Source organism: Equus quagga, chromosome 1 (assembly GCF_021613505.1).
Source record: "Equus quagga isolate Etosha38 chromosome 1, UCLA_HA_Equagga_1.0, whole genome shotgun sequence".
In the NCBI taxonomy this organism is placed as follows: Eukaryota; Metazoa; Chordata; class Mammalia; order Perissodactyla; family Equidae; genus Equus; species Equus quagga.
Genome location: NC_060267.1, coordinates 34,076,044 through 34,101,505, shown reverse-complemented (window position 1 = coordinate 34,101,505; position 25,462 = coordinate 34,076,044). Strand labels below are relative to the sequence as shown.

The window sequence follows — 25,462 nt, the reverse complement described above, 5'->3', positions numbered from 1 at the left end:
TCGATAAGCACAGTGTGGTTAGTGATAGTATCTTTCTTTAGATAAGCACAGTGTGGTTAGTGATAGTATCTTTCTTTAGATAAGCACAGTGTGGTTAGTGATAGTATCTTTTGCCACTTTGCTATAAATCCTAGGTTCGATAGGATCCTAGGCCCTATGAGTCGACACTAATAGCATCATGAAACGTGCTTTAGGTTTCAGATTTGAAGTCTGAAGCAAACTTTTGTGTAATACCACTCTTGGGCTTCCCGAGCACTGTTCTCCTCATGCTTTAAATTGGCAGCCTCTTTTAAAGCAGAGAAGTATTTCCCACAGTGAGGGTTAGAAAATCTTGATAAGTCTCAAATATCCTATATTTTGAGCTGCCATCTCTTTAATAGTGTCAATAATTGGCTTTATTAAGTAGAGGGGGGCACAGAGTCACTTGAGGTGAGGATATATGACTAAGTTATTTTCCACTTGCCTTTTGTATGCTTGATGTGTATCATCTCCTGTCTGTTGAACATTAAAGTTGCTTATTGGTCCCAGAAGGAAAAATAATTTGACCTTGTTTGTAGTAAGTGAATCACTTACGAATAAACTGTTCACATTTTACAGGTGAATAAACTCTTAAGGGCACCAACCAGCGTGCTGTCTTATAAATTCCTTAGTCCCTCATTTCTAAAAGTTGTGTGCTTGCATTTTTGCCTAGATGATAGATTTCAAAGGTCTCACATAAATTAATTTCCCCCTGAAATAAAAAGTATAACCTTAGAGTCTTGTAGTAATTGCTAGACTATGTGGAAGGAAATGGATTCCTAAAACCACAAGTCATTTCCTCACTGGCTCAGTTGTTCTCCTGTTCATTCTGCTGTATTGCTGTGGCATTAGCAGAGTCCATGACAAGAGGGCCACAACTGTTGAGAGGAACAGGTAGTCTGATTCTAATAAGGCAATTTTGTTATAAATCCTAAATCCTGCCAAAAAATCCTAGTTGAGCCCTGATATTTGTCATACTCTAAAGAAGAAAAGCAGAAGAAAAAAAGATGTATTACATAGCTCAACTGACTGAAGTTCTCTCCACAATTGAATAGTCACTTAAATTTTAGTTTTAGCTTCCATCACTACTGAAGCTGTTCTGTACATCTTTATTTTATACCTTAATTATTTCTATTTAGGAGGATTTATGTGTAAGTTATACCAAGAGTAACTGTGGTTCAGGTTTCCTCTTTAGGGATTGTGTCCACTTGGGTTTGAGCATTTCAATTACTTTGTCTCCCTTAGCACACTAGTATTTATGCACTAATTCAGGTGGAACATTTAAAGCTGCTTGGAATTGGCTGCTGAAGAGGTTTAATTTTTTGCTGTTTCTTCTCAAATGCTCAGGGTGCTAAAAATTAACAACCTTTGATTCTTGACTTCAGGTGCAAAGGACTCCTTCAGTATTCTGCTTTGTTTTCCTTTTAAAGTGAAATTTTGTTTGCTTTAAATAAATGGAGGGCTCCTAACCTGGAGTATAGCTGTACATGAAACTTGTAAAACTTTTTGCCTGTGCCGGCTACCAGAGTCACCCAGGTTCCTCACAGGAAGAGGCTATGTGCGCTCCCCTAAGCCCTTCTGAAGGAAGCATCTGATTTTGGTCATGTTAACTTTAATGAATGACAAAACCAGCTTTCAATTCTCAGTATTGCTACACTGTCAAACTACCTTAAATTTCTTTTCGTGAAGCAACTTTAAATTTTACAGAGTATCTCTACTAAAATTTCTCCATAACGATGGAATTTTTCTCAAGCCATTATTCTTTTAGAGAAGGATATTAGAGAATAGTTCACACTTTATCACAAGGCATCTTTGTTAGGCTTATAAATTTGAAGCTGTGTGAGAACAAACTTAAAAGCCCATGTTTTGTGTAAAAAATATTAGGTAAAACAAAGTAAGATTTTACAGATTATTTGCTTCTCTTCTCTTTGAAATAGGACTGCCGTCTTCCCCTACCCCTTTTCTGGTACCTTCCTGTAAAAAGCATTAGTGAGGGGAAAATAATGATAAACAGGACTTAGCTCTATAATCTTCTTTCAAAACTGCCTTGCAAGTAGTTTCCCACAGTTTCTGTAATGAAGCATATGGCGGTAATGTTCTGTGCCTCTGGTAATGGGGAGTAGTTTCAGAATACTCTCAACATTTTATATTTTAAGCAGTGTGTGTGTACGTGTGTGTGCGTACACACGTGTTTTCAGGTTAGATTTTCTGTCCCATATAGATTTAATGGAATTTATTTTTTATATGCTTGTACTTGATTTTAAGGGTATAGATGTGGGCATATCTAAATAAAACTTGTGAAGAGATGTTTATTGTTGTTACAGGTAATTCATGCACACAGATTTTTGGAGGCTTGAAATGATCTTCTTGTTAGAAGAAGGGGGGACATTTTCTGTCATTTAAGTTGTCATAGTAACCTGCATCAAGACACAGACTTGGAATCCAGGCCTGAGGAATTTCAGTGACAATAAACATTCCAGTCTCATTCATCATCCATTTTTTTTTTTTTCAAAAAAGGAGCCATCTATTGTGACCTAATTATTTCATTTCTGTTTTTAGAAGATGGTAGCAGTTTGCATTTTTTAGCACTTTAACACTTCCCTGGTGGACTAAAAAGGAAAAGTTCAGCTGTTTATATTTGAAGTTGACATTTTCTGATAATATATCTCAAACTAATTATTTCAGATGGCAAGATAGGTTCTATATGATGGTTATTTAATGAAATATGAAAGATACAGGACTCGAAGAAATTGGCACATACATTTGTTAACATTTAAGAGTAGTGGAATCTGGTTTCCATGGAGCCCTGATCTGGGAATGTTATGACTTACCTAATATCAAATTGTTAATATTTTTATTTTATGGCATCTTGTACTATAGTCCTAAGCGCGAACATATTTTAATAAAAAGGATGAAGTTTTATTTTTATGAGCTGAATAAGTTTACTTTGAGAAATTTGTATCTGGATGTTATTTTTAGATATGCTATCTTTCACAAAGGACAGTAGAGTATTGTTTCTAAAGAGAAAGCTTTTTTAGGGTTTGCTTCTCTCTTGCCTTCTACAAGATACTGATTACTAACTAAGATTATTTGGAGTTAAAAACATTCCCCTTAAGCAAGGAACGTGAGGAGAAATAAGGAGATAAAGGTGTGTGTGTTCATTCATTTTAGGAAATCTGGAAAATAAATTGGAAGAATTTGTGGCTACTCTAATTAATAAAAAAATGTACAAAATTAACAGTTATAGGGTATAACTGTAGTTATCTGCAGATGAAGTGATCATACTTTTGTACAGACTTTTCAACATATGTATGAGAATTTTAATCAAATGGATGATTTTTTTTTTACAAAGTCAACGAAATTTGAATTTTAAAAAGTATAATGTAGATATAGAAAACCGAGATAACCCATTTACTGGGAAAATGTAAAGGAAAATATAACCATTGGTTAGAGATATCTACTGTATATTTTATGGAAGTATCTATAATTTATAAACAAAATTGGGATCAAGTTTGTCAATAGCCAAAATCCTAATAATGGTGAGACACTAGAATTTTCTCCTATTGGAATTAGCAGCATACCTATTGTCATCACTCTTATCTAAAATAGCTCTGAAATATGTAGCCAGTGTATTAAGAAGAGAAAAAGGAATGAGAGGGAGAATTAATGGAAAGGAGGATAAAATTATTTGTAGATAATAAAAATCCTCAAGACAAACTAATAGAGTGTAGTAAGATTCCATTATAAATAATGTAAATATTATGATTTTAGAGTAGTAATAATGATTCCAAAACTATGAGAAAAAAGGAGCCCATTCATAGTAGCAATAAAAATTATGCTGAGAAGTAAACTTTGTAAGAAATGAGAATGGCCTATAGGAAGGAAACTATTAAACTCTACTCTGAGGATGTGGAGACTCAATGTTTGTAGACAGGAAGACCATTAATTATTTTCAGTCTCTTTATATTGATTTGTAAGCTTGATATAATTCTAATGAAAATTTAAGTGGGAATTTTTCACAGGTCAGTAATTCTGAATTTCATTTTTATAGAATAAGTAGGAGCCAGGAAGTGTTTATGTAAAGAAGAATAATGAAGAGAAACTTATAATGCTAGATATTAATTAAAAAATAGTATGTTGACAAAGTAGACAAATCCTTGGAACAGAAGAGAAGGCCAAGAAGAATGTTGTATTGATAAAAATGCCATTGCAAATAATGAATATAAGAATGTAGTAATAAATATACTAGAAAAGAATGTCCATGAATATCTGAGCTTGGTTTTGGGGAAGAATAAACTAAAATACAGAAGCAAAGGGAATGATTCTTACATGTAATTACATTAAAAGTAAAGTAGTTAAAATTTATATATGTCAGATCACAAAAAGGCAAACAACTACTTGAGGAAAGTATATTTTCTCCCTCTCTCAATAGATAGATAGAAAAAATAGAGTTAATACATATATATAAGGAGTTATTTCAAATCAGTAAGAAAATAATCAATACCCAATTAAAAAATTAGTTGGTAGTTCATAGTGGATAGTTTAAATAAAAACAGATGTAGACGTAAAGATTTGTTCAGTCTTAATAAAGAAATATCATAGTTGATATATCATATTCTTAAAGATTCAAAAACATGTACATGGCACATATATAGTGACCTATACATAAAATGCAACATAAGCAGACCTGTATAATTCCTGATGTTAGCAGTCAGTGAAGTAAGATCAGAATTCTCATATAATGCAACTAGAAGGTAGCCGATAATGGAATTTATCTGTTTACCTACTACCCACTTATCTAGTTTTTTAAAATTATTTAATTCAATGGAAAAACGATAGTAACCTAAGAAGGAAGCATGTTAGTACGTAGTATAAATTACAACCTTGTATTTTTTTTTTTAAAGATTTTATTTTTTCCTTTTTCTCCCCAAAGCCCCCTGTACATAGTTGTATATTCTTTGTTGTGCGTTCTTCTAGTTGTGGTATGTGGGATGCTGCCTCAGCGTGGTTTGATGAGCAGTGCCATGTCCGCGCCCAGGATTCGAACCAACGAAACACTGGACCGACTGCAGCGGAGCGCGCAAACTTAACCACTTGGCCACAGGGCCAGCCCCACAACCTTGTATTTTTTTAAGGTTTTTACATGGGAAATAAACAAGGAGGCAATATGCAAAAGTGTTAATGGTGATTATCTCCAAGAGGTAGAACTACAGGAAAATAATAATTATTACAGGTTCTCTAAAATGAACATATATTTATAATCAGAAACTTGAAAATTGATTTCAGTTTTTTAAAAATCTAAGGTTGATCAAAGGTCTAAGATTTCATTATTTACCTTCTGGCAAAAAATATATATTTACTGTAAAAATATATTTATTGAGATGGATTATACACAGAATTGAATAGCAAGGGGATCATCAGATCTCTGGGAAGAGCTGAACAGACCACACTCCCTGGCCGCCATTCATATTAGACTGTAGTATACCTGTGTGTCTGGTATCGTGCTTTCTGGATGTGTGGGGCCCAGCATCCCTGGGAATGATAAAGAGCACTGTGGCCCTATGTTTAAATCTCAGCCCTTTCCTCATGCCTATTATATCAAGTGCCTCAGTAGTTTATTTTTTTGTGTGATTTTCCATTATCCATTTTATTTATTTTTTAATTGAAGTATAATTGACATACTATATTATATTAGTTTCAGATTACAACAGAGTGATTTTACATTTGTGTACATTACAAAATGATCACCATGACAAGTCTAGTTCCGGTCTGTCACCATACAAAGTTATTATAATATTATTGACTATATTCCCTATGCTGTACATTACCTCCCCATGACTTATTTATTTTATAACTGGAAATTTGCACCTGTTTTTTTTTTGGTGAGGGAGACTGGCCCTAAGCTAACATCTGTTGCCAATCTTCCTCTATTTGCTTAAGGAAGATTGTCGCTGAGCTAACACCTGTGCCAGTCTTCCTCTATTTTGTATGTGGGATGCTGCCACAGCATGGCTTGATGAATGGTGTGTAGGTCTACACCTGGGATTGGAACCCACGAACCTGGTCTGCTGACGCAGAGTAGGAGAACTTAACCACTACGTCACTGGGCCAGCCCCATACACCTCTTAATCCCCTTCACCTATTTTGCCCCGCCCCCCACACTCCTCCCCTCTGGTGACCACCAGTTTGTTCTTTGTATTCATTAGTTTGTTTCTGTTTTGTTTTGTTTGTTCCTTAGTTTTGTTTAGATGTCACACATAAGTCAGATCATGTGGTATTTGTCTTTCTCTGTCCGACTTATTTCACTTAGCATATTATCCTCTAGGTCCAGCCATATTGTTGCAAATGGCAAGATTTCATTCTTTTTTATCTCTGAGTAATACTCCATTGTGTGTGTGTGTGTATGTATATATATATATATATATACACACCACATCTTCTTTATCCATTCATCTATCCATAGACACTTAGGTTGTTTCCGTATCTTGGTTATTATAAATAATGCTGCAGTGAATATAGGGATGCATATATCTTTTTGAATTAGCGTTTTTGTTTTCTTCAGATAAATACTCAGAAGTGGAATTGCTGGATCGTATGGTAGTTCTACTTTTAATTTTTTAAGGAATCTCCGTACAGTTTTCATCATGGCTGCATCAATTAATTAATTATTATTTAATAAAGTAACAAATTTATTTATTTATTGCCAAGGAAGATTAGCCCTGAGCTAACGTCTATTCCTAATCTTCCTCCTTTTGCTTGAGAAGGATGCGCGCTGAGCTAACACCTGTGCCAGTCTTCCTCTGTTTTGTGTGTGGGTCGCTGCCACAACATGGCCGCTGACAAGTGGTGTAGTTCTGTGCCCAGGAACTGAACCAGAGTGCGCCAAACTTAACCACTAGGCCATGGAGCCAGCCCCCCTCTTTGTTGTCTTTTTGATACATAGAGGTTTATATGTTCAAATATTGTTTGTCAATGACTTCAAATCAAACTCACTGAAGTCTTTATGGATTAAATGGGAGAATTAGGACATTTATTTTAATTCCTTAGCCATTTTGATTTTTACCCCCCTCCCACCTTCCCCATTGACCTATTTTGTTTACAGGGATTATACCTGGGCAAGAAACTTAAGGAATTTTTAGGAAATGTACTCAGAGTGAGATACTGTGCCTCTGAAGTCTTAAGTATTACTTTGTTTATTTGTGCTGTTTTTCCTGAATACAGCTCTTAACAATGGCCTTGTTTGTTTCAGTTATGTTTATAGATTTGTGGACAACACAGTCCCTTTGTCACTAAGGATTAACTTTCATCTCTCTGGTGTGTAAGGCCCTGGGAAGATCAGACTGTGCTGCCCTGGTGCAGCTTTGGGCTGTCTCATCACAGGGCACTGATCCCTGAAGTGAGCGTGGTGGGCCAGTTCCAGCAACAAGGAGCATACTGGTCTGCTCTTTAAGGAGTTGTAGTTAATGACAAATGAACCACTTTTAAGTTTAAATAAAATTTGTGTGTGTGTGTATACACACAGTATTTTACATTATCAAAATAGTTTTCAGCTTTGTTTGATTTCCTTCTTAGAAGGCAATGCTTGATACTAAGAATTGCTTTTCTGACAAGACATTTCTGATATCTTCTGTTTTTCTGAAATTCTAGAAAAGAAGTTTCTAGCAAAACATTAGTCATTGGATATTTAAAACAATTGCTCATTTAAAAAAAGTAATACAGTAAGTATAAAGTGTATTTGTTGTTAATACTCTGGAGTTGATTCCAACTCCTAGCCACTCTGTGTACAGCAGAGCAGAACCCTGCTGGATCTTTTTGCGCCATCCTCTCACCTTCTGGCGCTATATCAGACAATGTTCTGCTGCTGTTCCTAGGGTTTTCATGGCCAGTTTTTTCAGAAGTGGGTGGCCAGGTCCTCCTTCCTAGTCTGTCTAGTCTGGAAGCTCCACTGAAACCTGTCCACCATGGGTGAGCCTGCTGGGATTTGAAATATTGGTGGCATAGCTTTCAGCATCACAGTAACATCCAGCCCACCACAGTGTGACAACCGACAGATGGATAGTGTGTGTCCCAGACAAGGAAACGAACCTGGCCGTGGCAGTGAGAACGCCGAATCTTAACCACTAGACCGCCAGGACTGGCTTTTAAAGGTATAGAAAGGTATAAAATGAAAAATTGCCTCCTTCCTCATTGTGTTTCCTCTACCCAGTGGTAACCATTGTTAACAGTTTCTTGAGTATCTGTGCAGAAAATATATACCTACAATATGTATTTATGTCTTTTTAAACTTACAGTATTAGCATTTTGTGTGTGTGCATGTATTACACAAATGCTTTACAGGTTCACTCCTTTAATTGCCAGAATAATCTTAACGGCAGATATGATTATCAGACTGCACACTGAATTGGTGAGAGTTCAGTAGATATTTACTGTTGGTTTGCATTCTTTCATTTGTTTGAGTTTGTAAAAATGAGGTTCGTATGTAATTACCTGATACATGTGAGACTGCGATCGAGTCTACTTCTGATTGCACTAGTGACTATCATTTCCTTGGAGTCGTTCTCTGTGGCCTGGTTTCTATCCCTGTGAATGAGATAGTGCCTGTATCTACTTGAACACAGTAGGGAGAATATAAAAATTAAAACAGGTCCAGGACCAGCCCAGTGACGCAGTAGTTAAGTTTGCATGTTCTGCTTTTGTGGCCCAGGGTTCGCTGGTTTGGATCCCAGGTGCGGATGGATGCACTGCTTGTCAAGCCATGCGGTGGCAGGCATCCCACATATAAAATAGAGGAAGATGGGCACCGATGTTAGCTCAGGGCCAGTCTTCCTTTAGCAAAAAGAGGAGGATTGGTGGCAGTTGTTAGCTCAGGGGTAATCTTCCTCAAAAAAAAAACACCCAAAAAACAGGACCAAAATACCAAATCTTTTTTTGTTCTTAAGATCTACTAAGCTAGTAATGATACCGTAACTCTGTAATTTTGCAAAGGCAATTTCTTTTATCTAAAGTGGACCTTGTGAAAAGGTATAAAAGTACAGTAGGATGGAATCCATAGTTTCTGCCTTTAAAGACTATATAGACTCACTGAGTTAAGAAGGTTCACATGAGATGGGAAAAAAAGTTTTTTACCAAGTAATTCCATGTCATATCAACGGTTGAACTTGTTCTCTTTCTCTCCTTCTCTCCCTCTCTCTCCCTCTCTCTCTCTCTCTCTCTCTCCTCTCCTTCTCTCCCTCTCTCTCTCTCTTTTTCACTATTCCTCTCACATTTAAGCTGGACTATGTTTCCTCCTTAGAAATTTAGAGAAACTTGTCCTGAACCTCCACTTTCAAAGCTTATGAAAGTCTCCTCCTGATCTTGCTAAGTCTAGAGACCTGTCTCAAGTGAGCATCACCTCATCTGTTTTTGACTTGCCTCCTATATGTACAGTCTTCAGATTCGCCCAGTGTTAAACTTTTCTTTTTTGTTGATTTCTGTTAAAACACAACACACATGCACAAACACACACACCACTTAATAGAACCTACCAAAGATCTGGGAGTTCTAGGAGAAAGACTCACATTGCAGGAAGGGCAACCTTGACAGTCTTCCTGGCCCCTGACTTCATACTCATCCCTTCCTCCCAGGATGTCCCAAGGAGCTGTGTCTGTAAGTTCAGAAACTACCACGTATCATCTGGCTTCATTAATCTAGCTACAAGTCAGCTTCCCCTGTTATTAATTGTGTGATCTTGAATACTTAGTTGCTCTAAACTCCAGTTTTCTTACTTGAATATTGGGTAAGATTAAATTATGTATGTAAGGGACTTAGCATGTATAAAATTCAATGAATGATAATTATCATTTTTATTAAAATAGTGCAGTTTTTCCCAAATGCTTCAGTCTTGTTCCAAGCTTAGGCGGGACATATTTTTATATAGATACATTTTTCACTCTTCTGTTCTTATGGAATAGACTATATAAATTGTTCCAACCAAGCACTATTGATAATTACACTGGGAAAACAATGTAAACCGTTGCTGTTCTAGGCAAACTAGGATGGTGGTCACCCTGGGTATATCCCTAGTGCCTGTTTGGGGTGCTTGCTCAGAGAACAGGGACCATTGTCCATTGAGTGAGACAGTGGGGACATGGGACAAGTGAGGTCACATTCATCTTTCTGAGCTTTAGTTCCTTCTTGGTTAAATGGAGGTTAACAAAACTAGCTCACAGTGTGGCTGTAAAGATTAAATGAAATTGTGATCTTAGAAAGCATGGAGTATATATCTGGAAATTGGACACCTGTTAATTCTCCTCTCCGTCTCTGCAAATTACCTTAGCTGCGCTGATGGATAAGTTTTGTGTATGGATGTTTCTACTATGCTGTGTACTTACTCCTCGCACTTCCCTAATGTATCTTTTAAGTCCATTTGACTGGACGTTGTAGGTGGTAATTATAGGTGAGGCACACATAGTTCCTCAGTTTACAGTGGAGGATTGGTCTATGTTGTTTCAATTAAGCACTTTTTGACTTGAAAGGGCATGAATTGTAGTGTTCAGGAACCACACCTACTTTCCCTGTAAACTCACCTGTGGTATGCTTTTTTTCTTTTGTGATTTCCTATTTTTTGGATGAATCATAGTCTAAATAGGGGACTTTTAAAAAAATTTCAAATATGAATTTTTATACGCATTTAATAGAGACTTTGTGTGAATCAAAGGTACTTGTTTTGTACCTCAGCTGCAGAGAATGTATTTCTTCCTTGAGAAAAACATCTACTAGCTGAACCTAGAAAACTGATAGAATAATTGGTAATATACATACCAAACGTGGTTTTCTTATAATTTATGAATAACTTCTAATAACACAAAACTGGAGGAAGCAATAGACCTCCAGGTTTGGATCTTTTGCAGAAGGATCAAAGCCTTGTCACTTTGCACCATTATCTTTCATGGTGGTTCTCTTCAATAGCAAATCTGTGTTCAGACCTGGTAATGCCCAGTCTAGGCTTACTGGGGGACAGACAGATAGTAAATGATTACGGTCTTGCCATAAATTATGCAGTTGTGGAATGAAGAAGGTGCTATGGGAGCACATGGGGAAATACTTTGTGCAGAGGTTAAGAAAGGCTGCTTGCTGATATCACCTGAGCCAAGTATTTAAAGGTGAGTGAGGAGAAGGCCTTCTAGAAGGGCCTGGGAAATAGCAATTGCAAAGACTTGAAAGGTACATAAGGAGCATGATGTGTTTGGGGATAAAGAAGTACAGCTGGGTGTGAATATGAATGTGGATGGGAAGGAGATGACTAATTTAAGAAACAGGATTCTTATTCTAGTTTGATAGAAACAACCTTTTCTTTTGGCGTCTCTGGGCTTTAAGGTAATTGAAAGGATCAAAATTATTCATAAGTAGACAAAGTTCTAGTTGGAGGATAAGTTGAGGTATTAGTGATTTGGAGTACCTAAACTTCAGGTGTCTCTGTAAGAAGAAAAATTTCTCATGCTTTTTATTCTTGATAATTTCTGTGTAATTTCAAGAAATTTAATATTTAACATATCTTCATTCTTCAAGAGGATATTGCTACTTTAAAATGTTCTCACTTTAAAAGCTAGATATAAATAGATAACATTAAAAGCCATACTATTTGCAGCCAGTTGATCTAATGTTCAGTCACTTTGTTAACATTTTCTCCTGTGAGCTGCTCTAGCCACTAGACAATTTTACTGTGCAAATTCTTTGCAAATTTTGTCTTGTCAGAATGGGAATTGTGTGAGAGATGAAACGATTAAAGATTGCTTTTTTGGTACAGCAAATAATGCTTTCAGAAAAACTGGCTGATATTAACTACCATTTCTATTCCATTTTCCTCCCAAGGCCCATTTGAATGTATACTCTCAATCCTTTTATTATATCAAGAAGTAGAAATATAAGTTATTATTTTTACTATTAACAAAATAGCAATTTCATGTAGTAATTTTTATATCCTCATGCGAAAAATAATGTCATATGAGTGGCTACCTTAGTTCTGGTACCATCTTGCCTCCATTTATTTTGTATTTTCCCTGTGCTGTACCACAGCATATTACAAGCATATGCATAAAAATCTTAATTTTATTTTTTACTTGGAAAGCACTTTGAAGATTTGAATTTGAGGTTGAAGAAACCAAGACCCAGTCAGAGACTGATTTGCTGCCTCTAGACATCCTCTCTAGGGCAGAAACTCTTTTATTCATCTTCGTGGTTTCAGTGCCCAGCCAGTACATAAAGATCTGTTGAGTACATCTCTTTATTTGCGGAGCCTGAATTACAGCCCAAATCATTTTATTTCCAATCGGTCCTGTGTTCTTTCCTGTGCACTGGTACTTCCCCATCTGCTTTTCTACTGCAAAATGGATTTACGTAGCAGCAGCGTTCCCAAGGTCTCAAGTTATGTATAATGCATGCCTGCCAGGTATCATAACCCTGCCCCTGTCTCACAAGAAAGCCAAGCTCCCCAGCGTGTTAGGACAAGGGGACTGTCTGGGCTGAGAACCAGTGGATGTACTAGAATATTCTTGAATAAATTGTAATTTCACACTCAAGATGGATGGTACTTTGTCCTTTTAAGTATGTTCACACTTCTTTTGATCAAACTGCAGAGTCAACAGATGCTGTAGGATCATAGACTTTATTTTTAGAATAGTATTTCTAAGCAGGAGTGGTTCCCCATCAGGGGTATTTGGGAAGTTTGTGAGAGCGTTTTTGATTGCCACAGAGATTGAAAGGATGCTACTGGCATTTAGTGAATGGGTCACAGAGATGCCAGGCATCCTGTAGTGCACAGGACAGTCCCACACAATGACATTAAAATGGCACACTCTGCTTTCATAATGAAAAGCCACAACTGAACATGACTTTCTACACATATACACAAAGAGTTTTTGCATTGTCTTTATAGTGAGTTTTCCAGGAATGCAACTATTATGTAAATTAAGAGAATATTGTATTTAATTCAGAACTTGCAAAAGAATTGTTCCTCAACTCATGAAAGTGTCACAGACAGCAGTGCCCCTTGTAGTATTTGAGTTTCCTATCAACATACCTGTTAGCAGTCTGCACTTACAATTGTTGCGTTCATGGTATAGATATAAGCATCCAATTACTTCATTATATCTTGTCATTTATATATTTAAGTTCATGTCTCTGTTTTAAATTATTGTTCTTTTATTTCTCTTTCTGGCTTCTGTGTTGAGAATACTCTATTTGGGAGTGAAGGAACGGGGTAGAAGCAGGGAAACTCATTGGGAGGCTGTCGTAATAATTCAGGTTACAGAGTATGGAAAGGTGGATAGAGGAGCCAACAAGATTTCCTGACAGATTGGATGTGGGTTATGAGAGAGGAGTCAAGGACAACTGTAAGCATCTTGGCCTAAGCAACTAGAAGGATGCATTCTAGTTGCTTTGAACTGAGATAAAAGGATGTGGGTGCAACAGATAAGGGGGATAAGGTAAGACATATTCAGTTTGAGATGTCTGCTGGACATCAAAGTGATAATATTGAATAGACATTTGAATGTAAGGCTGAAGTCAGAGGTCTGAGCTAGAAATATAAATGTGGGAATTGTCAAGTATATCATATTTCAAGTGATGATCAAGTTGAATGAGATCACCAAGGGAGTGAATATAAATGGAAAAGAGTAGAAGACCAGTGATATAGATTTGGGATACTCAAACATTAAGAGAGTATGGAGAAGAGGAGATTGAGAAGGAACATCAGTGAAGTTGGGGGAAAACCAAGAGAGTGCAGTGTCCTGGAAGCCAAGTGAAGAGAGTGTGAGGAGGAGGGAGTGATAAATTGACTCTTAGATTTAGCAACATAAAGGTGATTGGTGACCTAGATAAAGATGGTTTTGGTGGAGTGATGGGGTAAAAGCTGGAGAGGAATGCACTTAATAGAGAATGGGAGGTGAGAAAATGAAAAGGGGACAAGAAATGGAGGATAGCTGGTAGGGAAAGTAGGATCAGAAGAAAGTTGGTGTTGTTGTTTTTAAGATGGGTAAGATAGGAACTTATTTATTCTCTGATCCAATATAAAGATCGATGGAGAGAGTGATGATGCTAGAGTAGTTAAGAGGAGGCTGGCATCCTGGTTAGCCATGGGCTCCTATGACCGCGCCACTAGTTTTCCAGCAATCTGGTCTGCCATAGCCCTGGAATAGCTGTCTGATTCCTAAAAGATTTTGAGGCCCAAAGGCCAGAAGGCTTTCTCACTCTTTGGTGTGTGTTTCTTTTTTGTTTAAGAAGGTTGGTCAGGCACCAGCCAAGGGCTTAAGTTCTAGCCAGAAACTAAGCTAGAAATTAGTGGGAAATTAGAAGGGAGGGTAGAACCAATTGCTTCTCCGTAGGCAGTGACTTCAGAGCAGCTAAAGTTTTTCTTTCTTGTCCACTGGAACTGTCGTAACCATTTTGACTTGTAGGCAGAACAGTGCAGGGCCTTTAGAATGAGGAAAGTGAGGCACCTAGAAGGGCACAGAATGTCAGGAGGCACTCACTCTCAGAGACACACAAGCACAGAGGTAATGATGCCTCCTTACATTTTGCATCCTTGGCACCTTGCTTGCCACACCGTAATGTCCTCAGCCCTGAGAATGGGCACTGTGATTTCTTTTAAGGGCCGATAGGAAAGCTCTTTTGCCCTAATTATCTCATCTCATATTACCGATCGGAGATGAATTTACCGTGCTTTAGTTAGTCTGATATCCCCTTCCTCCTTAATATCTGGAACGTGAGGAGGACTTGGTGAAGAAGAAAAGAAATGCTTCTGCAGAATTCTCTTGTTGGTGATGGGAGAGCAGGGAATGACTGGTGGGGCTTTGGACAACAAAGGGGAAACATGAGGAACTTTTGGATTCTTAAGTGGCAAGAGAGAGGGGACTGGGGATAAAAAGGAGACTGGTTAGGATCCATCCTGTTTCCAAAACCTAGAGTAGAAGCTGCTCCTCTCCAGCTTAGTACATACGTCATTTTTAAGTGTTTTAAGGGACCTAGTACCATCTTATCTTTCCCTCTTTGGAATCCAGAGGTGAAAGAAGGTTATCACTCACCTTGTGAGTCCTAAGAATTGAATTTCCTGTTCTGTCTTGTGCCGATCTGAGAAAGATCTCCTGAGGTCATCTGAGGGATTATCCATCTTTGTACCTCAGAAACAAAAGGAAGCCTTCCAGCAACATCTATAGAACCCAGAGAATTCTCGGGGCTTTGTGTCCTGGAGAATATTGTCATATGGTCCTGTGACTGCCCCCTCAGAGGGAACCCTAGTGATAAAGGTATAACAGAGAATTGTGGACCATCTTGATCACACTATTTGAGTTGACAGATTCTCATATAAAGAACTTTTAGGACCAAATGTGTGGAGATGGTGCAAACGTGATTGTGTACAAAATAAGTCACCAACTGAAGGAACAGTGGGGAGAGATGTACAAAGATGGCTCTGAGGACCTTCCATCAAGAGGAGGTACAGGAACAGGCGGCAGGCACACTTTGAAGAGAAAGGCTTGAGATGGTTAGAGATATGATCACTGATTCCCTTGTAATTGGGAAGTTAATGATCGTGAGACTGAGGAAGAACCCACTGAATTTAAAAGTTAGAATTTTTTTTTTATTTTGAAGTGGTTCACAGCAGAAACTGGAATGTTAAGGAGTCTATGACTAATTATGAATGAAACAGAAGATAACTCATGATCCTATTTTTTAGATCTTGAGGTGTTTCACTGCAGAAATTATACCTTTGTATATTGCAGTCACATATGAATGGATCTGGTAGCAGTACTATCAGACGACAGAAGTTTTAATTGCAATTTCTTTTGGAATGAGGCCTAGTGCTATTTTGGTTTGTGTTAGCCCCAGAGTTGATTGAGCCATGTGTCTAGAATCCCCCATTGAAAATTGTGGACATTTGACTTTAGTCAGTATTACAGAATAATTACACAATCTTGAGAATTTCCTCAGAACTTACTTTCCAAAAATATTGGTCAAATATTTCCCAGAAGAGCTTTCCTTTTCCTGATGAGCATTATCACTTTTGAGAGTGGCAGTTACTCTTCTAGACTTCACCGCCAATCCCATAAACCCAAGTCAAGTAAATGTGATGACATGACTAATTAACTAATAGATGGAGACTGACCCCTGACGTGTCTTTAAAGCCTTTATCATATGTGTAGCATAGAGTAGGCTTTAGTAAATGCTTTTTGAAACAATTAAGTGTAATGTATATTCTACTTAATTATTTATTTTCTTAGATGGTGGAGTGTATGTTCAGAGTTTGAGCTCTGGTAGCAGACGGCTTGGATTCAGATCTTGGCTTTGCCCCTAATGTGTGTGATCTTGGGCAAGTTTTGTAACTTCTCTGTGCCATAATTTCTTCTTCTAAAGAGTAGAGATTATACTAGTACCCACCTCTTAAGAGTCTTATTATGAGAATTAAATAAATTGTTGATGCATTCAAAACACTTAGAACAGTGCCTGGCATATGGTAAGTACTTATATGCCAAGTGTTACAAATGACTTTAACAAAAGCTGTCAGACGTTTAATATTTAAAAACTGAGAAAACCAAATCTCTGTTTCTTCCCCAAATAGCATTATAACTGGCAGCGAATACTTGAGTGTTGGTTGTCTGAACTGTAGTTATTTAGTCTTTTTTCAGTGGCTGTAAATGGCTTCTTGTGTTTCTGAAAATGGAGGAATACAAGTCATCTTCCCATCTGGCCTTGTATCTGTATAAAACATAACTGTGCTCATATATTATTTATATTATTACTAATTATGTGAGTGAGTTGAATTTTTAAAAATTTGTGGGGAGTGTGATTAGTATCCAGACATGTTTTTTCTTGGGCTTTCTGTATCCATGATATTTCCTTTCATGTGAACTTTAAGATCTGTGCAGTTTGTTCCATCTTTGTGCTCTGTCCCTCCACTCAAATGTGTAGAATCAAAATAGAGCCAAGTATCTCCCAGAATTAGAAATGATGAGATTTCCATGTAGTCAGCAGTTTGTTATCCACAGGGTTTTTTGTTGGCATGGGCTTGTCCTCTGGGAGGGTGGCAGTTCTGCCCAAGAAAAAGGGCAGAGTTCTTGTGTGGCGTGCCCACAGGACTGCCCTCCCAGCTTCTCTCTTGTTTCCAGTAATCTAAGTGTTTTATAAATGCATTGGAAGATGTGGCTTCTCTGTTGATGACCACCTGGTGAGACAGCATTTTAGTGTTCATAAAGCACTTTTAATAGGGGAGTCTAGTTTGATGCTCACCGCAAACTAATGAGAAAAATATTCTTATCATTATTCTACAGATGAGGAACGGAGCTTCCACGAGTGTGAGGAAATTCAGGGTTACACGGTTAAAAGAAGCAGTGAACCCAGGTCTGCTGACTCTTTAAATCCTGTGTCCTTCCAGATTTATTGCTTTCCGATCAGATTTACTCAGGCTCAGTAAAATCATGTAAGAGGACCGAGAGTAGTAACCAAGCCTGTTAATTAGAAATCATAATCATGGAGTTAGAATTTCAAATAACATTGTAAGATTTGACATTGTTTTTAACTCTTGAAAACTTTACTATTTATAATAAAAGGGCCTAAGCTGTATTATTTATTCTTCCTAGTTATATATCATAAGTATTTTCTAACTACCTTTAAATTTTTAAAGTTTTTTTCATTTTTTGTATACTTTGTTATTAAAGTAGATTTCGTGTTTAATAGAAGTCTTTTTTTCTTTCAATGTAGCAGGTGTTGAGTAGACCTAGATTAAGACTCTTACTGAAATTCTTAGAAGAGTGTAATTACTTGTTCTTATCCTGTACTTGGTAGGTAGGTGAGTGGTCCCAGGAAGAATAAAATGGTTCTATTTTTGTAACCAGTATTTTTCTAAACCTCATTCTGAGTAAATGGCACATTTCTATATTGCATGGACAAACCTCAGACCTGTAGCACTGGTTTGAGGAATATGAGCATGTGGACCTTTGTAGCTTCATGGAGTTGTGTTCGCACACCCTGCTTGAGCTGCTGGTGCCTCTGCTCAGCAGGTACAGCCACAGCTGGCTGGTGCCATATGTCCAGTGACTTGCTGAGTGAGACCTCACTCACTACAGCAGCAGATTTTGGCAGGGATCTGCCTATTTCAAGATCACATTCAGTGGTCAGTCACTGATGAGCTCTGAAAGACTCAAACTTCTATAGTAATATGAATAATAACTTTTTTTTTTCCTGTTGAGGAAGATTGGCCCTAAGCTAACACCTATTGCCAATCTTCCTCTTTTTACTTGAGGAGGATTGTCACTGAGCTAACATCTATGGCAGTCTTCCTCTATTTTGTATGTGGGACGCTACCACAGCATGGCCTGATGAGCAATGTGTAGGTCCAGGCCCAGGATCCGAACCCGCAAACTCTGGGTTTCCAAATTGGAGTGTGAACTTAACCCCTACACCACTGCGCCAGCCCTAATAATAGTTATTTTTTATTAAGTACTTACTGCGTGCCAGATTGTATTTAAGTCTTCATGTTCATTGTTTTTCGCTCTGGCAAATTTAAGGATTATTATTCCCATTTTAGAGCCAAGGAAACCAGTAATTTGTCTGAAGTCATATAGCTAATAAGTGGTGGGGGGAGGATTTGAATCCAGGGCTGCCTGACCACTAAAATGTGTTTTTAATCAACAGCTTCCATGCTAGGGATGGTGAAGTATATCATGTGTATGCTGCCTGTGCTCATGGCAGACATAATTAATTGATCATGGTATGTGTTCATGCTGAGCCTGATAATCCTTTTCAGCATTGCATTTTTGGCATCTGTAGTCAGTTAGACTTAGTAGGCAAGATAAAACATATGTGCTATCCTTGACTCTATTTGAGTCTGTATTAACTCTTTCCTGAATTCCAGTGGTGTGTTGAAATTGGGCCAATTTGCTTTTGGACAAATAATAAGTAAGGTAAATAATTGCTTTGTTTTAATAGGAAGAAAAACATGCAGTATTTTTCTGTAGAAATTATAGAATTATTGGTATGGACAATTGAATTTAATACTGGCTAAATTCCATTTTAAATAGCATATAAAAGTCATCTCCATGTCAAAAATTTTAAGGCAAGTTGATTACTGATTTATAATATTTATTCATTTGAAAATTTTCTCAAATAGGTATTTGAAATAAAAAAATTTTGACAGTGCTCATTGAGTTTGTTATAATGAAATTAGATTTTTTTATGCAATCGGCTGGCTGTGATGTCTTCATTAAATTTTAATCAGAGGAGCTGGCCCTGTGATCAAGTGGTTAACGGCAGCCCAGGGTTTCGCCAGTTTAGATCCTGGGCGCAGACATGGCATTACTCATCAGGCCAGTTGAGGCGGTGTCCCACATGCCACAACTAGAAGGACCTGCAACTAAGATATACAACTATGTACCCAGGGGGATTTGGGGAGATAAAGCAGAAAAAAAAAAAATTTTAATCAGATCAAAATACTAATCCTTTAAGAATTAAATTTAAAACTGTATTGTGGCAATAAAAGCTTGTTAGGATTGCATCTTTGTCTGTTTATTTGGTCTTTTTTCCTTTCAGACCTTCTACTACTTCAATTGAAGACAGAGTTTTTAAAAAATTCCACATATGATCAAGTAGACATTCCACTGTCTCTCTTGACCTCTTGATATGAGGAGCAGGATTATTGAAGAGCATCTTGGCACAGGATTAGGGTTGGAGTGTTTGAATTAAAGATCAGTAATACCTACAATAATAAATCATCATTCCTATCTACTGCTTAGTGTTCAAACTTCTGGAAGATGCAATCTTCATTTTGTTCCTCTGAAAGCTGTGACCTAAAACTGAGAAATAGAAAATAATTTATATTAAAATATATTTGAGAGATAGGCCACTCAACCAGCAAAGAGATTGAGGTGAGATTGAATCCAAATTAAGGGTGAGCCCATGGAAAATTGCTTATCTTTTGTATGTATCTTTATAGTTAAGTAACATTGTACTTTGAGTTACTTATCTCAGTTTGCAAAGAAATGAAAATTTTACTTATTTTCCTAATGATGTCAGGAGAAAGAAATATATAATACCTAAAGTTAGATGATCTATTATTGTGTTATAAGAAATGCTAATTTGAATGTGCTTTTTAGAAAAATAAATGAGATTAAGAGAAATAGCCCATTAGTGATGTTTCTTCAGTCACTGCTTGTTCTCAGTAGTACTCTTTCTGTTTCTTCTTTATTGATAAGGTCCTAGCTATTCCTACTTTAAAAACAGAAGACAATACTTCTCTGTAACACTGTGACCACAGACCTCACTAACTCTGACTAATGGTTACTTTGAAGTGCTGGTGGCCAGTTGGAGTTTATAATTTGTTACCAAATTACTATGATCTTTATTTTCATCCTGTATTTTGCCTGTCAAGCAATCATATTCTCCAAAATTGGAGAGTCAGAACCTTCAACTAAAGAGTTTGTTTAACTAGAGGCAGGAAGAGCCTATTTTCCCTTGAAACACATGGGAAATTTATTCATTTGAGTTTGTTTTAAACTTTTAAAAGCCTGGAAGTTATTAAGGGCTGTTTTTTGTTTGGTTGGTTTGTTGGTGCTTTTGTTTTGTTTTATTTTGTTTTTGGATTATCTAATGAATCTCCCTGGTTCTAAAGTCTAACCAGTACTTTTTCTTTCCTGCATTTATAGTGGTCTTTTAAGAATTTGCTTCTCTCTGACCTGAGATTTTAAGATCTCCCGGTAATCTTGGACTATAGTTCACATGACCAGAATTTTTCTTGTAATGTTACCTTATTTTTTGTATTCTTGCTCTCTGTTCTAGAAAGTCACAATTTGGGATTTGAGGGGTGGCACAGAGGTGGGGCATCACAGTAGAGAAGGAGGTTTTTTTTTAATGTATTAATATTTTATTGAGGTATAATTAATGTATAACATTATATTAATTTCATATTTACAGCATAATGATTTGATATATCTGTGCATTGTGAAATGGTCACTACCATAAGCCTAGTTAACATCCATCACCATACAGTTATAAAAAAAATTCTTGTGTTGAGAACTTTTAAGATCTACTCTCCTAGCAGCTTTCAAATACGCAATACCGGTTTATTAACTATAGTCACCATGCTGTACATTACATCTCCAGGCCTTCTTTCTTTTATTACTGTAAGTTTGTATTTAATGACTCCTCCTACCCATTTCACCCCACCCACCATCTGCCTCCTCTGGCAACCACCAATCTGTTGTCTGTATCTACGAATTTGTTTTTTTGTTGTTGTTGTTTTAGATTCCACGTATCAGTGAGATCATATGATATTTGTCTTTCTCTGACTTATTTCACTTAGCATAATGCCCGTAAGGTCCATCTATGGCAAGATTTCATTCTTTTTTATGGCTGAATAGTATTTCATTGTATATGTATATATACACACACCACATTTTCTTTATCCATTCGTCCATCAGTGGATACTTAGGTTGTTTCCATATCTTGGCTATTATAAATAACGCTGCAGTCAACATGGGATGCATATATCTCTTTGAGTTAAGTGTTCTTGTTTTCTTCAGATAAGTATTCAGAAGCAGGATTGCTGAATCGTCTGTTCTATTTTTAATTTCCTGAGGAACCTTCATACTGTTTTTTGTAGCTGTACCAATTTGCATTCCTACCAACAGTGCACAGTGGTTCCCTTTCCTCCACATCTTCCCCAACACTTTTTATCTCTTGTCTTCTTGATGATAGCCGTTCTAACAGGTCTAAGTGATATCTCCTTGTGGTTTTGATTTGCATTTCCCTGATGATTAGTGATGCTGCACATGTTTTCATGTACCTGTTGGCTATCTGTATGTCTTCTTTAGAAAGATGTCTATTCAGATGCTCTCCCTGTTTTTTAATTGGATTGTTTGGGGTTTTTGCTGGTGAGTTGTATGAATTCTTTATATATTTTGGATATTAACCCTTTATCAGATATATAATTTGCAAATATTTTCTCCCATTCAATAGGTAGCCTTTTCATTTTGTTGATGATTTCCTTTGCTGTGCAGAGGCTTTTTAGATTGATGTAGTCTCACTTATTTATTTTTGCTTTTGTTACCTTTGCTTTTGGAGTAAGATTCAAAAAGATCATTGCCAAGATTAATGCCAAGGAGCTTACCAGCTATTTTTTCATGTAGGAGTTTTATGGTCTTACATTTCAAGTCTTTAATCCATTTTGAGTTAATTTTTGTGTATGGTCAAAAATTGTAGTCTAATTTCTTTCTTCACGTGCGGCCATCCAGTTTTCTCAACGCCATTTATTGAAGAGACTGTCCTTTCCCCATTGTATGTTCTTGGCTCCTTTGATGTAAATTAATTGACAGTATACATGTAGGTTTATTTCCTGGCTCTCCATTCATTCTGTTGATCTTTGTGTCTATTTTTATTCCAATACGTACTGTTTTGATTGCTATAGCTTTGTAATAGAGTTTGAAATCAGAGAATGTGATACCTCCAGCTTTGTTCTTCTTTCTCAAGATTGTTTTGGCTATTCGGGGTATTTTGTGGTTCCATTCAAATTTTAGGGTGGTTTGTTCTATTTTTGTGAAAAATGCCATTGGGATTTTGATAGAGATTGCATTGAATCCGTAGATTGCTTTGGGTGGTATGGACATTTTAACAATATTGATTCTTCCAGGCCGTGAACACGGAATGTCTTCCATTTATTTATGTCTTCTTCAGTTTCTTTTATCAGTGTCTTATAGTTTTCAGTGTAGGTCTTTTACCTCCTTGCTTAAATTTATTACTAGGTATTCTTTTTGATGTAAATAGGATTGTTTTCTCAGTTTCTCTGATAATTCATTATAGGAAGGATCCTTTTTGTTGATGTTTTATCTACATATAAGGATTTATGAGAAAGAGCTTTATAAATTGCAAAGTTCTATACAGGTTTTATATTAAATAAGAAAATTGCTTTTAGATAATTATAAAGATAAAATATAAAAAGCAACAAACTTTTTTTGAAGTTTAAGTTGCTTATTAAGTTGTTTACTGGCAGTTGTCCATGTCAGCCCATTTAATAAAGTGTGGAAATATTTTCTTTTTCCTCTTTTTCTTGCTTCATGCTGTTTAATTTGTATCTGTCCTATTATATAGATGTTTATTTATATTTTTTACTCACATTAACAAGAGGATAGATAATGAAAATATTATCTGAAGCTCATTCATTAGTTGAAACCTTTTCATTTTTAGTGATTTGTAAAAATTGACTTGATTATTTCTCTGCTGTGTACATACTAGGCAAATATTTTTTTCATGAAAATATTGGCTTCACATTTTTAGAATTTTCAACTGGAATTTTTTTCCCTTTATATGAATAATATTAAATGTGAAAACATTCTTACTTGTTTTTCTTTGGTGTTTCATATAGGAGTAAAAATCCATATAATCCGCATAGGACTAAGTAAATAAAATATTTTCAACAAAATTTTTTCTGATTTTTTTTTGTCTTTTTTTACATCAGTATTGTTAATTGTTAGTAGGGATATTTGTTCTAAGGTACACAAAGAAGAATTGTAAAATAGTGCTTTCTATTTATTGCCAGACAAGTCTGAGTCCAGTCAGGAGAGAGGAACCACATGGTCATTTGGACAGGGGAAGTTTGCTATAAAAAACTGTGAATATAACAGGGGATTGGAAGTGAGAGATTGATGAAGTAAAGAGAACTCTGTATAATATAGGAATAGCAGACACAATGTGATCTTAAAGGCGCTAACCCTAAGGCTGAGAGAGAATACGCAAAGAAGAGGCCCCTTTGGACTGAGATTCAGACCTTGTTGCAGAGGACCTGGTGTCACTCACTGGGTGGCAGAGAAGTCCCTGTGGTGCTTCGTTGATGGAACTTACTAGAAATCCACCCCCTGGAACTTGCTGAGGAGGTATCTTACCAGAGGCATTCCACTATAAAACCACCCAAAGCTGGTGCTGGGGAAACTGCCAGTTCTGCTGGCCTCTCTACACTTGCAGGAGCTGGGCACTGGAGAGACTGCATTTGTTGCAGGACCTGCACACTGGGGAAGCCACCCATGCCGTGTTGCAGGAGCTGCTGCTGAGCAGGCTTACCAGGGAGCAAAACCCTCTCCTCTTGCCCTCTCTAGTGTGTCTCTCCAATGCCCTCTCTGGACAGAACATCCCATGGTGTCGTTGTCAAAGAAAAAGTGTTTAAAGATCCAGATCCACTTTCATAGAGCAGCCCAAAAGGATGAATTTGGAACTGAGAGGCAATAATTTATAACCAGCACAACCTGCAAAATCATTCATGACAAAAAACATTTTCTCTTTTCCATGGGCTAAGATAGTCTGTGAGATAGCTTGATGTCATTTCTACTAAAATGTCCATAAGAGGCACATGAATTGTTAGACATATTGGTGTATTTAACTTCTAATGAAATGCATATTTATACTCTTGAGACGAATCCTTAAGAATCTCTGTGTCACCATAAAAGCCAATTTTTGTTTATTGTTTTTTTAAAAAGCATTGCCTCATTTCATCATGCTTCATACCAGTGTCCATTAGAATGTAAACATTCACATAAATGTTACACATATGATTGACAGCCCCCCATGAAGATTTTATTCTTGCTTAAAGTATTTTTTAAAATAGCTCTAGAAACTTGTTACTTATTTGCTTAACAAATCCATTTTTTTAACTTAAAAGTTCTTGACATTTCATAACTAGACTGAAAATTATAACATTCTGCTTTAGTATTTCTTATTGACAAACAAAAATTCATGAGCTAAAAAAAACTAAACTAAACAAGAAAAGTTTGTAAAACCAAGTATAGATTCCAGCATTAATAGACAAAGAACATGATTTTAATTTCTTAGAGGATTATAAAGATGTATGGAAACTGAACACTTAAAATTATTTAAAACTTGAAATCACTGACCAGAAACTACATAGGTATGGGAGAACCAGCAGAAAGTATTTGTAGGTGAACCTGTGTTACTCTAGTTGTACCCCATGCAGCTCCTAGAGGAAAGAGACTATTGAAGGGATACTGGGCCAAACCAAGGATATTCATCTACCCTCCAGAAGAGCCTTTCACTGCATTTGGAAAATTTGGTCTGGCCCCAGACCTGATGTCTGATGATGACCCCTTTGTAATCAGTTAAGTTATTTAGAATAACTAGTTTATGAGTGTCTTGAGTAGATATACCCAAAATTGCCCCAATAAGCCTTTCTCCCCTTAAGAGCTGGACTAAATTCTAGTGAATCTGAATCTCTTTGGCATCATGGCAAAGTGAGACTGTTGTCTTCTACCTGGTTTTGGCTTGGTGGTGAAGTGGTACGCTGTCCTTGAATCAAGTAAACATTTAGAGGAGGGAGGTCCTTTGGGTCATAGGTGGCGGGGGATGGACTGCACAACAGTGAGTGGAGAGCTGGTTGGCTTAGGCTATGTGGTGGTCATAACTGTCCTTTGGAGAGTGT

General features: G+C 36.8%; 1 protein-coding gene across 4 annotated transcripts in view; it reads left to right on the top strand.

The window, feature by feature from the left end:
- The window catches only part of RASSF8 (Ras association domain family member 8), a 118,818-nt gene that overhangs the window by 37,290 nt on the left and 56,066 nt on the right, over positions 1-25,462 (top strand). The window lies entirely within an intron of this gene.